At 36.5% G+C, this 15,666-nt stretch overlaps 1 protein-coding gene and 1 pseudogene across 1 annotated transcript in view; both read right to left on the bottom strand.

Annotated features, from left to right (window-relative positions):
* OLFM3 (olfactomedin 3) overlaps positions 1-15,666 on the bottom strand; it is a 191,544-nt gene that overhangs the window by 94,586 nt on the left and 81,292 nt on the right. The gene's annotated exons all lie outside the window — the stretch shown is intronic.
* LOC116641317 lies at positions 7,151-13,874 on the bottom strand (annotated as a pseudogene).

Below are 15,666 nucleotides of genomic sequence, written 5' to 3'. Positions count from 1 at the left end.
AAAGTATAGTTGTTTGGCATTTTCAGATTGCATCACAATTTCAAAATGATATTTAAGGAAAGAACTTAAAGAACTTGATGGATAAGGACGTTGCAGTTGGGAAAATTAATGGCAATTCTGTGTCTTTTGGTATTTATGCATGCTAGACAAAAACAAATCTGTTTTTCCATTTAGTAAAGCTTCAAGGACCATAAACAAATGATTTTAAAATATTTCATGACAATTCAACCTCTAAATTCTAGCCTAAGTTAGAGATTCTTAGGTCATATAATGGATTAACAGATTAACATGACCTGGGTCACATACACTTCAGAGTGCAGTATAAATTGAAACATTCAGTCTAGGTTTCAAAGTTTTGCAAAAAGGATTTTTTTTTTTTTTTCCAGGATATTTTGTTTGGGGCCTAATTATGACAGCTACGTTTTTGCTTACTATTGGTCAAACACATTACTGAATTTAATCTTTATAAAAACTTTCTAAGGTGGGTAATATAATCTTTTTTGATAGGTTAGGAAACTGAAGGAGTTTAATAAGATTAAACTACTTACCGTAGGTCATATAACTAGTAGGTAGCAGATCCAGGGTTTGCTTTTTTACTGATTTTATTTTATTTTATTTTATTTTTTTTTAAGATTTTATTTATTTATTTGACAGAGAGAGAGAAAGCACAAGTAGGCAGAGAGGCAGGCAGAGGGAGAGGGAGAAGCAGGCTCCCCGCTGAGCAGGGAGCCCGACGCAGGGCTCGATCCCAGGACCCTGGGATCATGACCTGAGCCGAAGGCAGCCGCTTAACTGACTGAGCCACCCAGGCGCCCCTGATTTTTTACTGATTTTAAACACTTAACAATAACAGCACTTTTACTCGTGAAGTGATTAGAAATTTTGAAATTGCAGTGGGTGATTAAATGTAATTCTAAACGATGTTTCAATCTGACTTCTTGATGTTTAAGTGATTGTATTGAATACTGGGTGATTTGGGGAACTATTTTATATCAGAAAGTATGAATTTCTAGTAAAAGAAAAAAAAAACAGAATTGGATGATACAATTAGAAAATCCTGAACATTTATTTAATTCATTCCACAAGCATTTATATGGATACCCTAGAGTTGGAAAAACGCAGTTATATTAGGTATCTATTGCTGTGTAACAAAGCAACCCAAAACTTACTTGCTTTAAAGAGCAAACATTTATTATCTCACAGTTTCTCTATGTCAGGAATCTGGGTACAGTTCAACTGTATACTTGCCTCAAGGTCTCTCACAAGGCCATAATCAAGGCTGGAGTTGTGATCATATCTGAAGGCTCAATTGGGGGAAGATCTGCTTCCGAGTTCACTTTGTTGTTGTCAGGACAGCCTCACAGGTTGTTGAACTGATGGTGCATTTCCTCACTGACTATGAGCCTGAGGCTGCCCTTAGTTCCTTGCTATGTAGACCTATCTCTATGGCAGCTCACAAGTTGATAGAATAAGAACAGGTGAAAAAGAGAGGCTGGGGGAGCAAGACTGCAATCGAAGTCTCTTTGTAACCTCAAAATGAAAGTGTAATTTTATCACTTTTGCATATTCTGTTCATTAGAAGGGAGTCACTAGATAGGGCCCATAGGATTACAATAATAACAGGCAGGGATCTTTGGGGACAATGTAGAAACTTCCTACCAAAGCAAGCAATATTTGTTAGTTGCCGGTTAACATTTGGCATATGAATTAAGAGTCTTACAAATTAGCCTACCTTTTATCTCATGAGTTTAATCTATAGGAGTCTCCCCAAAGGAAATGATTCTTATCCAAAAATAATTTTTAAGTGCAAAAAAAGGAATTTTCAATAAAAATAGATTGAATAAATACAAAATGGATTGAACAATACATTTATATGTGTTCAATATGTAAATAAATAGTTTAAATGTGGAAATTTATATATATTTTACTTAACATTTAATATATACAGTTTTATTTACTAAACTTCATTCCAGTTTTTGTTCTCATGTTAGCTCCTGAGAGAGGACTTCTCTACCATATTATGGCCCTAGAATCTTAGGTTGGATGATAGAAGTTGAATTGTCATAAGAAATTTTAAAATCCTTATTTGAAATAGGATATTACCTTACTACGCTTTATTTTTTTTCCTATTGCTTATCATAGTCTGATATTATATTATCCATGAACTTACTTATGTGTATAATATTTCCCTCATTAGAATGTAAGTTTCAGGATGGCAGGAAGTTTATCTACTTTGTTTATTCCTGTGTACCAAACATCTAGATGGACATAGACTTAAGAAATATTTACGCAAGAAACAAATGAAATGCATGCACAGATTGGAACATAGGAGAAAATACCTAACTAGCCTGCAAGCCCATGTCATAAGGAAACTTCCCATAGGAAATGATACTTGAGCTAAAACAAACTGGAGTTAAAAGAAGGGAAGATCCTGAATTCATAGTCATGGCAGTCTGTATATTTATTTGATCTTGCCTAGAAGTTCACGATCTGGATGACATGAAGAAAGCATTCGGGGGTTGCAGTTTGGCTGTGGGAAATAAAGATGGGGAAGCAAGCAAATTGGATGTTACAGCAAGAAAGTATTTGGAGTGGGGAAATCATGAGGTCAAAGCTAGATAGTGAAGGAAGTGAAGCCAAGAAGGGGTTCATAATGTAGAAGAAAATTGTAGAGTCAGTGGATTGAGAAGCTCAGTGAGGTCAAAAACAGGTAAGAGAGTTTAATTTTGGAGATTATGATTGAAACATGAAGCATATTTGTGGTGAAAAAGGCAGAGTGGGTCATGGATGTGGGTAGATACAGTAGGTTGGATTTGAAAGTTAATGGAATCTATTTTGAGGTCGTTCTAAAATATTAACTTTATAGATTTAATGAAAATTTAGAAATTTCTTTCAGAAGTGGATGCCTATATTTAAACAAATTGCTAAACATATTTCAAAAATAAGGTGAAATGTAATGGGTATTCATGATGTTTTTTGATTCTCTATGTCCTTTTACTTCTATTTATCTTTACCATATTGCTATACATAAGTCCATGTCAACAATTCAATTTATTACTATTCTTCAGTCTTTTATATGGTATGAGAGATACAAAGAAAAATACCATGAAATCTCTTCTTTTAATAAACTGGTTAAGACTAATACTAGTTAAGACAGGCAAACAACATTGTAAAACGTTTACATTATTTTGGACATGCAAAATAAACCGACGTCATACCAGTTGGGAGAATCAAGGAAGACTATAGGAAAATTATATTTGAGCAACATTTTGAAGAATGCATAGAATTTTATCAATCACGTAGGATGAAGTGGAATTTCAGAAGGAGACAAATACCTGAGAGAAAGCAGTGGAGATAATCAGGTGTGGCAGGCATATGGAAAAAAGTGAGCAGTCTGTATGGAGATGGGATGCTTTTACATATGGGGTATAGAGATGTAGAACTGGAAAGATAAGGTAGATAGAGGATGAGGCTACAGGAATGAGTTTAGACTTAATGGAGTCTCTGATGGTTTTCAGGATGGCTAGTGGTATGATCAGCAAAATGTAAAATGGATAAGGAAGCAGATTGGAAGCAGGAAAACCAACTAAAGGATTATTGTAACCACAAAGGAAGAATAAAATCCTGAACTAGCATAATGGAATTATGAGTGGAGGAAGGTATATAAGTGAGGAATATATGGTGATCTGTAGACCTGATAAATACTGAGTTGGGAGAGCAACTGGAGAGCAGGACAATAAAGACAGCGCCTTGATTTGAACAGAGACGGTGGTGGTCCTTTAACAGAAATAGGAAAATCAATGGAGAAGTAATAGGGAGAATGAGTTTGATTTTGCCTGATTTAATTTAAAATGTTACAGGTAAATGAAAGTGGGTACAGTGCACAATTGGGAATGGAGAAGTAAGGCCATACTTAGAGTTTCAGATTCATGAACCATTTCAACAGAGAGGAGAGTCAAAAAACTTGAGAATGAATGAAGTCAATTGGTAGAGAGCAGAAAGGGCTAAAAACAGAACACATCTTTGATAAGAGAGATTACTGTTGAAGATTGAAAGAGGAGGAGGAACCAGTACCAGAGACAACCAGGGAGTGTTTGGAAAGAAGAGGTGAATGATGATGATACTCTATAACCTGGAAGACAAATGAGGAGAGATTTCAAGAAGGAGGGATTGTTGATTAGAAGGTCAGTAGTAGTTAGGAGAGAATAATTTCAATATAATATTCAATATACCCATTCAGTAGAACAGGTTCACATTGAATCCTGATTACAAGGGATAAATTTGAGGAGTCAGTGAATTTTGAGTAAGTGGAGGCATCAAGATGTGCTCTAGTTCCATAGTTTTGGCAGCAAAATAAAGGGGACAGATGGTGTGGAAACTTGAAATATTTGCATCACAAAAATGAAATGAAAAAAAATGATCATGTTTGTCACCCAAAGCGGAAAGAGCTATGAAGTGTAGAGGAAAAGATTGAAGATGGAAATGAAACTAAAAGGAACTAGGAAGTTTAGAAAGACAGAGGTCAGGAGTCCAGATTAAAAGAGAAATAGTTGCAAGAAGGAAAATCACGGTCATCAGATTATACAAAAAGTGAAGTGGAAATGCCAGAAATAACTGTTATGTTAAGGAAACACCAGTTGGGGGCGCTTGGGTGGCTCAGTCGTTAAGCATCTGCCTTCGGCTCAGGTTATGATCCCAGGGTCCTGGAATCAAGCCCCGCATCGGGCTCCCTGCTCGGCAGGAAGCCTGCTTCTCCCTCTCCCACTTACCCTTGCTTGTGTTCCCTCTCTCGTTGTCTCTCTCTCTCTCTGTCAAAAAATAAATAAAATCTTAAAAAAAAAAAGGAAACACCAGTTGTTTGGTTCTAATTATAGTAATCAGTAAAAAAATAATATCTACTATTTGTTTAGGGGTTACTGTTTACCAGGAACCATACTCAGTAGTTTACATGCACTAACTCATTTAATCTTTCCAAAAGCTCTGTGCAGTATGTGCTGTAAATACTCTCATTTTAAATGTAGGAAACTGAATCTTTAGTGAATGTAACTTGTTCAAGGCTCTCAGTGAGAAATAGGACTGCGAATCAAACTCAAGACTCTCTGGCTCCAAAGCCTTTACCCTTGATCACCATGCTCAGTAGGTGGATGGAGAACTTGAGAATACAAGGGATTTCTCAGCAGCTGTGGTAATTCACTCAGACAGCATGGCTCAAAATGTATTGTATTTAGGCTGGTTTTGTGATTTCTTCCAGCAGAATTTGGCAGCCTTAAGACAGAGAAGATAGTAGAGAATTTCAGGAATTGCAGGATAAATATTGCAAAAGGACAAAGGAGAAGAAAAGCTGACATGAGAGTTGACACTTACTTGAAATGGCTGGCATTAGAATCCAATCTGGTGAGTAAAAGAAGAGAGGTCAAAAGAGTAGATAGTTGGAAGCACAGGGAATAATCAAGCTTCTGGACTTTAACACGAAGGACAGGACAGAGTGAATAGGTATGAGCGAATGAACAAGTATATATATATTTTTTAAGATTTTATTTATTTATTTGACAGAGAGAGACACAGAGAGAGAGGGAACACAAGCAGGGGGAGTGGGAGAGGGAGAAGCAGGCTTCCCACTGAGCAGGGAGCCAGATGCGGGGCTTGATCCCAGGACCCTGGGATCATGACCTGAGCCGAGGGCAGACGCTTAACGACTGAGCCACCCAGGTGCCCCATGAATGAACAAGTGTATTAAAAGAGAAGTCTCATTCTTTCAAAAATATATTGTGCCAAATAGGGGCCACTGTGATAAGCCCTGTGTATATGAAGGTTAATTAGACATAGTTCTGTCTGAGAGAAAAAAAAAAAGTTTAATGTGGCTGAAGTAGAGTGGAAATGGGGTTGCTGCAGTTATGGAGTTAAGGAGTGTGAGACCAAGGATAGGCGAGGATTGTAGTCAATGCATGATGTTAATTACTGAGTTGGTGAGATTGATAATATTGGCTTTAGATAGGTTAGACACAATATAGTTCCTTAATTTTGCTATTTTATACTTTATGATTAGTGATGATTAAGAACTGTTAAAATCTATGCATTCTCTCATGTCCTATCAAAGAAAAACAATTCTTGAAATGATATCGTGAACTTATCGTTTTATGTATTTGGATATATGCCTTTCTTAAGGGAATTTGAAATCTGAAAAACTCTTTGAAACAAAATATATTTTTAAAAAGATAAAAAGTTTTGGGGTGCGTGGGTGGCTCAGTCGTTAAGCGTCTGCCTTCGGCTCAGGTCATGATCCCAGGGTACTGGGATCGAGCCCCGCATCGGGCTCCCTGCTCCGCGGGAAGCCTGCTTCTCCCTCTCCCACTCCCTCTGCTTGTGTTCCCTCTTTCGCTGTGTCTCTCTGTCAAATAAATAAAATCTTTAAAAAAAAAAAAAGATAAGTTTTTCTTACAATAATAATCATTACGTGTCACAAATTATTTCTAGTTTATTTTGAAATGATTCTCTGATTACAGCAAAGTAACATGATTGTGTTTTATTTATTAATATGCTGCTGGAAATATCTACACTGCATTCTACTTTTCTGGATTTAAATTCCTATGTTGTTGTTCAGACAGCCTTGTAGACAAAAACAAGTATCATTTCAATTTCCATAAAACCAAGATTTTGCAAACCTTACTGTTATTTACTATAACTATATATTATATATGTGTATATATATATATATATATATATATATATATACTATAGCAACTATTATTTACTAGAGAATATGGACAATTGTGGAATATTTTTTTCTGTTGATTCAGTTATCATTATAGTTTGCCAGGTTATAGTTCTTTATATTATATAGTCCACCATCATATGTTTCCTTGAAGAAACTATTTAGTATCATCAAAAAATAAATGGAAGAAGTTTAAGAAGTAATATTCTTGAGTGACTGAAGATGGCAAAGGATATGGTCAGGGTAGTTGGAGCAGAGCTTCAAAACTAATCATGTCAAGTAGGAGGAAAAAATCTTGACTTTATTTTAGGAACCAGTCAGAAGTTATTTGTAACATTTAGCGGGATGGGGGAAGGAAAGGATGTTCCATTCTTCATTTCTGAAGCTGCAGCTGCTGGCTGCAAGTCCTAGACTGAAACATGGTCTCCAGTTCTATAAAAAGAGTAAACGAGAATGAATTTGTCAATTTCTAATTTTTAAGTAACTTGGGATATATTGTTTATTCTTTAATATGTGGATGAAAGCTAATTCTGTTTTAACACTTCAATAAATGGCTAATACATATATGAAAACTATGTATGGACAGAATTGCCAAAAGCTGGTAGCCAGCAATACAATTCAGTAATGACAAATGATTCTTTCCCAAAGAGATTTTCTTCTTGGAAGGTGAAAATGGATGGTAAACAAATCAAGGCAAATAACTTTCTATCATTGAAAATAACTTACAGTTATGGAAATCAGCCATCCAGAAAAAATGAAACTGCTGACATCAATTGTCTTCCCATCTGTTTATCTCTACTCCCCACAAACTCCCCAGTGACCACCACCACCAGCACCCAGCTGATATATTAAATAACTTACTGTCAGCACAAGACATAACTTGTTGTCTTTGGACACAAAAGAACGTTAAAAAAAAAAGTGAGAAGGCCTGAGGAAGTATTTGTTAAAAATTTTTTTATTATGGTAAGGTAAAAGGAAACTTTCCAAAGATTTCCAAGACAAGGTTTTGGTAAGGATGTTATGGCAACAGGGGTTTGATGGCTGTGCATGTGTCACAAATATTTTGCATATTTCAGGGTTTTTGTTTTTCACTAGTAAGCTTTCAATCAGCTACTCTTAATCCTAGCATACATTCTCCACTCTCTATGCCACCTCTCCTTCCATATTGCAACACTTCAGTGCAACCACCGAGGAAAACGCCTCCCCCTGTTTTTAAAACAGTGAAAGTCATCTCAAGACAACCAGATATTCATTGGATTGCAACTGACTCCAACTGAACTTCCTGGAACATCAAAATCTCATTAAAACCAATCATTGAATAAGAATATCACTTACGATACACTCATTGATGGACTCAGGCCAAATGTAATTTAATACTCAGTATCCAGATTGGATATGGGGAACTGTTAACTCGCACAGGTGTTAGATTGCCAAAAGAGTTATTTTACTTTTGATCTGTTTACTTCTTGGGGTAAGCCTGCAGTTTGCTCTGTAAGGGTTCCCCTGCTGATTTAAGAAAGTTGTAAAGTAAATTTCTCAGTGGGGTGTGATCATCAAGCTAACAGTTGGTTTCCAGGGAGTAAATAAAGCCGCCGAAACTTACGATTGACTGCATCACAAGGAGGAGGCACTATAAAAATTGTGATCACTAGCTTTCAGAATTGGGATTGGCCATTAATGCTTAAAATCACAGCTGCAGTCAGTGTTTTCAAGACAGAGTTACTGGCAGCAGCTAGGATCTATGAGAACACTCAATGACTGGCTAAAAACTGCCTTTAAGGTTTAATGAATAATTCAGAACCAGAAATAGTCTGCCTCTGACTTGGAGCAGAGGACCACAGTTCTAGCAGTGCAAGCAGGGAATGATCTGTTCTCATCATATTAACTTTATAAGGGCTTTTTTCCCCCTTTAGTCTCTGGTTAAATCACTAGTAACCAGTGAGGATCAGGGGAAAACTCTTCCCTCCACATCTCATTTATTTTCTAAAATGAGTGGGAATAGAGCTGAATTTAGAATGCCTTCTCCCTGAGGAGCCAGGGGAGGAATAGCTACACCCTCCCCACACCCCCAGTAAAACTGGAGATGTTTCCTTGACTGGTAAACAATTCCACGGAAGCTAGGGTCTAGAGTCTCTTGAAGAAATGACTTATAGCAATAGTTCCTCTTAATGATTTGGTGTTAAATATACTTATAAAATGCACCTGATTTCTTATATCATTGCTAAATTACTGAATTAAAACATATATACAGTTATAAATGACATGGGCCTAAGTTTAACCCAAAGCCTAGCAATAGTGAAATAATTTTAAGTATCTGAATACAAATCGTAGATTTCAATATTTCCAACTGTGCATTGCCTAGATGCACATGTATGTTTTATATTACCAAGTATATCATCTTAGAGGTAATTTATTTTAATGCTCTCATTACATATGTAAGAAAACTGGGGTCCAATGAAGTTAAATAGTTTCCTGTGATGAGATAGTAAATGGAAAGCTGTGTCCAGGATGTAGGATTCTACATCCTAATCTTTCCACAATTATGTGACTGCCGTATTTTACGTTATTTTATTTTTTATTTATTTTTTTTAGATCTCAAGATATTTTTTTAATTTTAAAACATTATTATAAAAGTAATACAAATAAAGAAAAATATACTAAATACTAAAGAAAGACAAAGTCATCCATTTATTGCTCTGCCACCCTATTATAAGAACAGTTAGTAATTTATTTTGTCACCCTTTTATTATATGCTTGGTGTGTTATTTACAGCCATGATCTTACCCATTCACACACTTTCATATCTTGCTTTTTTAATTAAATATTTTCTCATGTTTTTCATTTATTCATTACTAATTTTTAATGAGTACATAATGTTCCATTCATTGGCTATCTATATCTGTTTATTAACTATTTCCCTATACCAGGGATTGGCAAACTATGGCCCTGCATTTGTAAATAAAGTTTTATTAGAACACAGCCATGCCCATTTATTTACATATTGTCTTTGGTTATTTTTGTACCACAAACGGCACATTTGAGAAGTTTTAAGAGAGACTGTATGGTTTGCAAAGCCTAAAATATTTCTTTTCTGCCCTTTACAGAAAAAGTTTGCTGACCCCTTCCTAAAACTTTTAAGTGATTATTATTTTGGCTATTATAATTAATGTCACTTGGAATCTTTGTGCATATAATTTTTTATGCTTAAGGCAACATAATTGGGAGGTATTAACAAAAGTGGAATAACTGGGTCTACTTAATAAAGATGTCTTTAAAGCTGACACCGTTTCTCACTATCTCACATAATATTCTAACTATGATATAATAAGGGTGGTGGTAATAAGAATGGAAAGGAAGGCCCAGTACTTCCTTTACTCAGGTAGGAAGTAACTAATCGGTAGCACTTCTCTGGTCCCTATTAATCTAGACATGTATGTAATTTTATACTCTGGATGAGTGTATCTTTACTTTTGACTTAAAGTCAACTGTAAATGCCACATAAAAACCAATAGAAAGAAAACTGTTACTTTCTATTAGGGATTTAAAAGGAGACTGAGTAAACTCTCCAAGTGTCCAGGTGTCCACGAAACTCAACTGCAGGCTAGCTGTAGTGGCCAAAAGGCACTGAGAGGGTTGAATTAGAGAAAGGGGGGGGTCTCAACAATGTGTTAGCAGTGGCAGTAATGAACAATGAGGCAGCTATGAGTGGCCGATGACAGAAGAAACACACGTGTTCCACCCCTCTGAACACATCCTAAGCATCAACTTGTATATAACTGTAATTAAACTGTCTCCAGGTAAGAAAGTTCTAGAGCAACTACCCTATACTTATGAACAAAAAAATTCTTCTATCTGGGAAAGTTTTATTCTTCAAAAAGAAAAACTTATGGAATAGGACCAGCTAAGTCAACCCTAACTATCTCTGAGATAAAAGATGAACCAGGCTGACGGATCTCGAATCCACTCTCACAGTAAGCATCAGGAAGTATAGGTGTCATCTTCTAAGGGAAATATTCTGAGGGTCTGGCAGCATAAATCCATCAGTAAGTTTATAATAGACTATTGTGGAATCGGACTCCACTACGGCCAAAGTAAAAGACATTGGCAAATCTGGATCACCTTGCAGTTTTCGAGATGCCTTCAAGATCTCCCTTATCCTGTTATGGCGGAGGGAAGCACTGGTGGGTGTAGGCACCACAGTCTGTAATCCTTCTCCTTCTATCAGTACCGACAAGGCAGATGAGCTGGAGATCTGGTAATCCAACACAATTTACTTCATACCAGCTTTTACTCTCCATGAGGTCCAGGTAAACCAAGAATGCTATGTAAACTTGGCTGGCATCTCCTATATCTAATTCCATCATTTCTAAATACTTTGGGTGGGTGCCCATCCAGGCGTCCTCCGGGGCCCATGAGTGGGCGCCGCCGCCGCCGCCGAGAACGCCGCCCGCGCCCAGACCGCTGCAGCCCGGGGTGGGCTCGGAATCGCCGCGCTCCGCAGTGCCGGGCAGGGCGGCGAGCCGGGGGTGCACCGCCCTGACTGCCGTATTTTAAAACACAGTGATAAGATCAGGGAAAAACCTCATACTTTCCAGGTCCCGCAAAACTAGATCAAGAATGAATTTCGTATCCTAAGCAATGGCAGCTTGTAGATGGAGATTACACAGTGTTTTTGACAAAAGCTAAGCTTTTGACGGAAGAAATGGAAATCGACTTCAATCATTTGGAAATCTGACAGCTAGATTCACTCACCAGACCTTCAGTCATCTTCACTACCATCAGTGACCAGATTTGAATATGACATACATATACATACTCACATATATATGACCAAATATACACATGCATTTAGAATATGATATATATGAATGCATATATGCATACACATATGCAAATGTCACGCATACATACACATCTATATGTTTTCAAACTAAACTAGTAGAGGTCTTTGGGGTGCTCGTTGATTATTTTTCTTATTCACATTTAATTTTTTTCATGCTTTAAGCTCTTCATTTTAGAAATAAAAACGTTCAGTTTTCCAGCCATTCTCTGTGGCAAAAAAAAGGACTACAATTGAGCTAAAAGATAAAAGTGACTATTTGACATGTAATCTTGAACTAGGTTCCCACTATAATAGCAATATTTTTTGTACTTTTCAAAAATTTTGCCATGGGATCCAGATAAAATCATAAGCTGATGGAGACATTTAAACACAGTCACTTAAACATGGTAAAAGGGGGAAGGTCAAAGGAATTTAAAATTTTTCATCTCTGCAAAGAATATAGTTAAAATATACCTGCCTATATACACACATACCAATCACATGTCAATTATTAGGTTTAATTATTAGGACTATTTCTGTATATCTTCAAAGCAAAATCATCATAGTGACAATGCCATTCTCCGCCCAGGTGGTATTAAATGCAGACAATGGAATGTGGTTTCAAAATTTGCCTTACTCCTGCTGACTGCTTGACCTTACTTGATCTTATCTGTGCAGACAATAAAAGAAAATAACCCAGGTTACCCTGTCTTTGATAGTTGTTTATGAGGTTTTAATTGGGAGAATTGCAGAAGGGACCCAGCCCACCCAGCAAGGCTAGCAAAGGGAGGTCTCCAGGTGGGTTCCAAATAACATGTTTAAAATATTCATTTTAAAGTTTTGTTTTTTTTTTAACATGCGTCATTGGCATTACTGCAATGTCAAAGCTTTTTTGGAACTTGTACCCTTGTCTGCTCTAAGGCTAACTTCTAATGAAGAGGGACAGAATTCCCCGATCAGTCTGGGGCAACTCTGGTTCTCTATTTTGAGCTCACAAGATTCTTTTTGCAAAAGGAAGAAGGTCCTTGGGATCTTTAGAAAGTTTCATTTCTCTTCAGAGAGACCCTTGGAATACTAAGTTACTTAAAATTTTGATCCATGTCAAATGAAATTTTCTACATGCCCATCAGCCTCCACTCACATATTGTTACTTTACCTGTATGCAGCATCCAAATATATTAACTGTGAAGAAATGTTAGAGGGAGATATTTATTATTTGCAAAATTAATCTACTTAGAATTTATTTTCCTCATTAAATATTTTCCTCATTAAATATGGAGATATTCAAAATTTAATACTCAAATACCATTTATTTTTCCATTGTGTTCTAGATATTAAAATTTGATTTATCTGTCTAACTTCATTTAATCATCACACAAGCCTTTGAGGGAAAATATTTTAACCTCATGTTACAGGTGTAAAAAATGAGTCTTAGTTTAAGTGATTTGATCACAAAAAGTGGTAAACACCTCACGAGGCAGAACTAAATCTTTTCTCAGTGGCCTTGATGTTCTTGACTGTGCTATGTGTTGGCACCAGAAAAACATCTGGAACTAAATCAGTGGAGGCAGATATTGTGAATAACAGTCCAGACTAAATCAGTAAATAGTGGGAGAGGGTAAGTGATATGTGCTCAGAGTTCTTGAATAGCTTTATACCTTTTGTTGGAAGAAGAAGATACAGACAGAAAAACTAGCTAGCCCAGGTGTTTCTCAGGGCGACAATACTGCACGCATGGATCTCTTTTGGATATCCTTAGAGGCGTTTTTGGTTGACACAATGAGGCATGCTAGAACTGCACTGGAATGGAAGGAGGTTTTGGTGAGTTGAATGGTGGCTCCCAAAAAGGTGTGTCCATGCTCTAAACCCTGGAACCTGTCAATGCTACCTTATTCAGAAAAAGGATCTTTGCAGATGTAATTGAGGTAAGGCTCTTAGATGAGGTCATCGCAAATTATCCAGGTGAACCCGAAGTCCGATGACAAGCATCCTTGTAAGAGACACACGGAGGGACACAGACACACACAGAAGAGGAGGAGGTAATGTGACCACAGAAGCAGAGATTGGAGTGATGGCACCAGGAGCTGGAAGAGCCCAGGAATGGTTTCCCCGAGAGGCTTCAAAGGTCCTGTGGCCCCACTGATTCCTTGATTTCAGACTTTTAGCTTCCAGAACTATAAGAAAATGCATTTCTGTTATTTTAAGCCACAAAGTTTGTGGTAATTTGTCATAGCAGCCCCCAAAAACTAATATAGAAGTGTGTCAGACATTTTTGGGTCCCATTTCCACTTTTCCTGTACCTTCTTTTTTCAGCTCTTCCTGTAGATTTACTGTCTCCATTCAGCTACACAATCTCTCTCTCACTCTTTGTCCTCGGGCTTCTTTGTTGCCATTTGTGGGACCTCTGTGAGAACCCCCTCATAACGCTGACAGCTTTAAGCGGCTAACTGACAGGCCACATGTCTTGCAGATTGAAGGACATCCCCAAATTAAAAAAAAAAGAAAATTCCTGGATGCCTCAGGGCATTCAAATATTCGAATAGACACTAACATAGGCAAAAATCCTGTTTGTAATTATTTGATCCTGGAAATAACACATTTTTTTTTTTTTTTTGTATAAATGGAAAATATTTTGACATGCTTCTACTCTAAACTGAGTTTTCTGGGAATATATTCACCATGTAAATTGAAGGAAGAATGTATTTTGTTTAGTCTGGAATTCTACCAAGACTATTTTACCATTTTTTAAATTTCCCACTAACTAATCCGATGTGCTTCATTGGCAACAATATGTGAGTTGTCCATACCACACATTTGATTAATCTTCATTTGTAACCCTCACATTTCTATACATATAGGTGTAAGCATTTGGTTACCTGATTATGTCTTTCAGTGTTCAAAGGCATAGTGTTCCATTACTATTACTTGTCTTATATATCTCAGTTATATTATAAGTAGGTCATTATATTAAGTTTTTAAATTTGAGTGCCAGTAGGTTATGTTGTCTTGTGTGAGGGTTGATAGTTTTTTTTTTTTTTTTCTTCAAAGAATTGTTTTGGGGCATTAAAAATGTTTCTAATAAAAGGGTTTATGTTGGTTGGGAAGATGTTACTATCCCCTGAGCTAGATGGATGTCTTTAAAGGCAGATTTGATTCCAAGTAAAACATAGAGTCATCATCCCCTGAGCTAGATAGATGTCTTTAAAGGCAGATTGGATTCCAAGTAAAACATAGAGTCATCCACTAAGGTTCTATGCACCATAGAAGCATAGTACTTTTTGAGGAAGACCAGACCATGTTTTATGATTTTCATGCATAACGTTAAGATTTTTTTTCTTATTTGTTGTTCTAAAGAAGCTTCAACTCTACAGTTAAATAATCCTCTTCATCATCACAAGATGTTTATTAAGTGTGCCTACCATGTAAAAATACATTCTGAATGGGCTATAAAAAGTGTAAGTTCAGACTTCTGTCCTGAAAAATTTATCAACAGCATGAACTGCAAAACATATATACATGAACTAGACTTAAAATCATGGTTAACTGTGTCACTTTCCTAGCTTTGTTCTCTGGTTAGTATTTGTGTGTCCTTTTAAGTTTTGTTTTTTTTTTTTTTTGGCCAGTATTTTCTTAGATTGTGAAGTCCTGGGGGTTTGGGACCATATTTAAATAATTCTGTTTGTAGGAACCTTGAAATAACACAATGCAGAATTAGTACTTTAAAATTCTTTTTGATGAAGGAATGAAATTATGCCTCAATCCCTGGTAGAAATTACCACTATTTCCAAATTACATAACTGCTATATTTAAAGCTTCTGAAATGGAGTAATTAGTAAAAACTAAGATTCAGTGATGCCTTTGGGGAACTTGGAGTTCTAGTGAGCAGTTTTTTTTCAGTCACAATCCAGAAAAGATGTTCACTCTATAGACTTACTGGCATTGTAGTGTTAAAATATTTGAAAGGAAACAGCACAATGGCATAGCAAGTCATAATGGTAATATTTTATGAATCTCGTTATTATTTCATGCATAGCTGCCCTGAGAATAGAGGAATTATAAATACAGTTAATGATTTACTAGGGAACTCAGTGGGTATCCTTTGAACAAAATGGAAGCAAAATCTGCCAGGGCA

This window comes from Phoca vitulina, unplaced genomic scaffold (assembly GCF_004348235.1).
Source record: "Phoca vitulina isolate PV1807 unplaced genomic scaffold, GSC_HSeal_1.0 scaffold2, whole genome shotgun sequence".
Taxonomy (NCBI): Eukaryota; Metazoa; Chordata; class Mammalia; order Carnivora; family Phocidae; genus Phoca; species Phoca vitulina.
The sequence above is the reverse complement of the archived record's forward strand: the minus strand, read 5'-3'. Positions and strand labels throughout refer to the sequence as shown.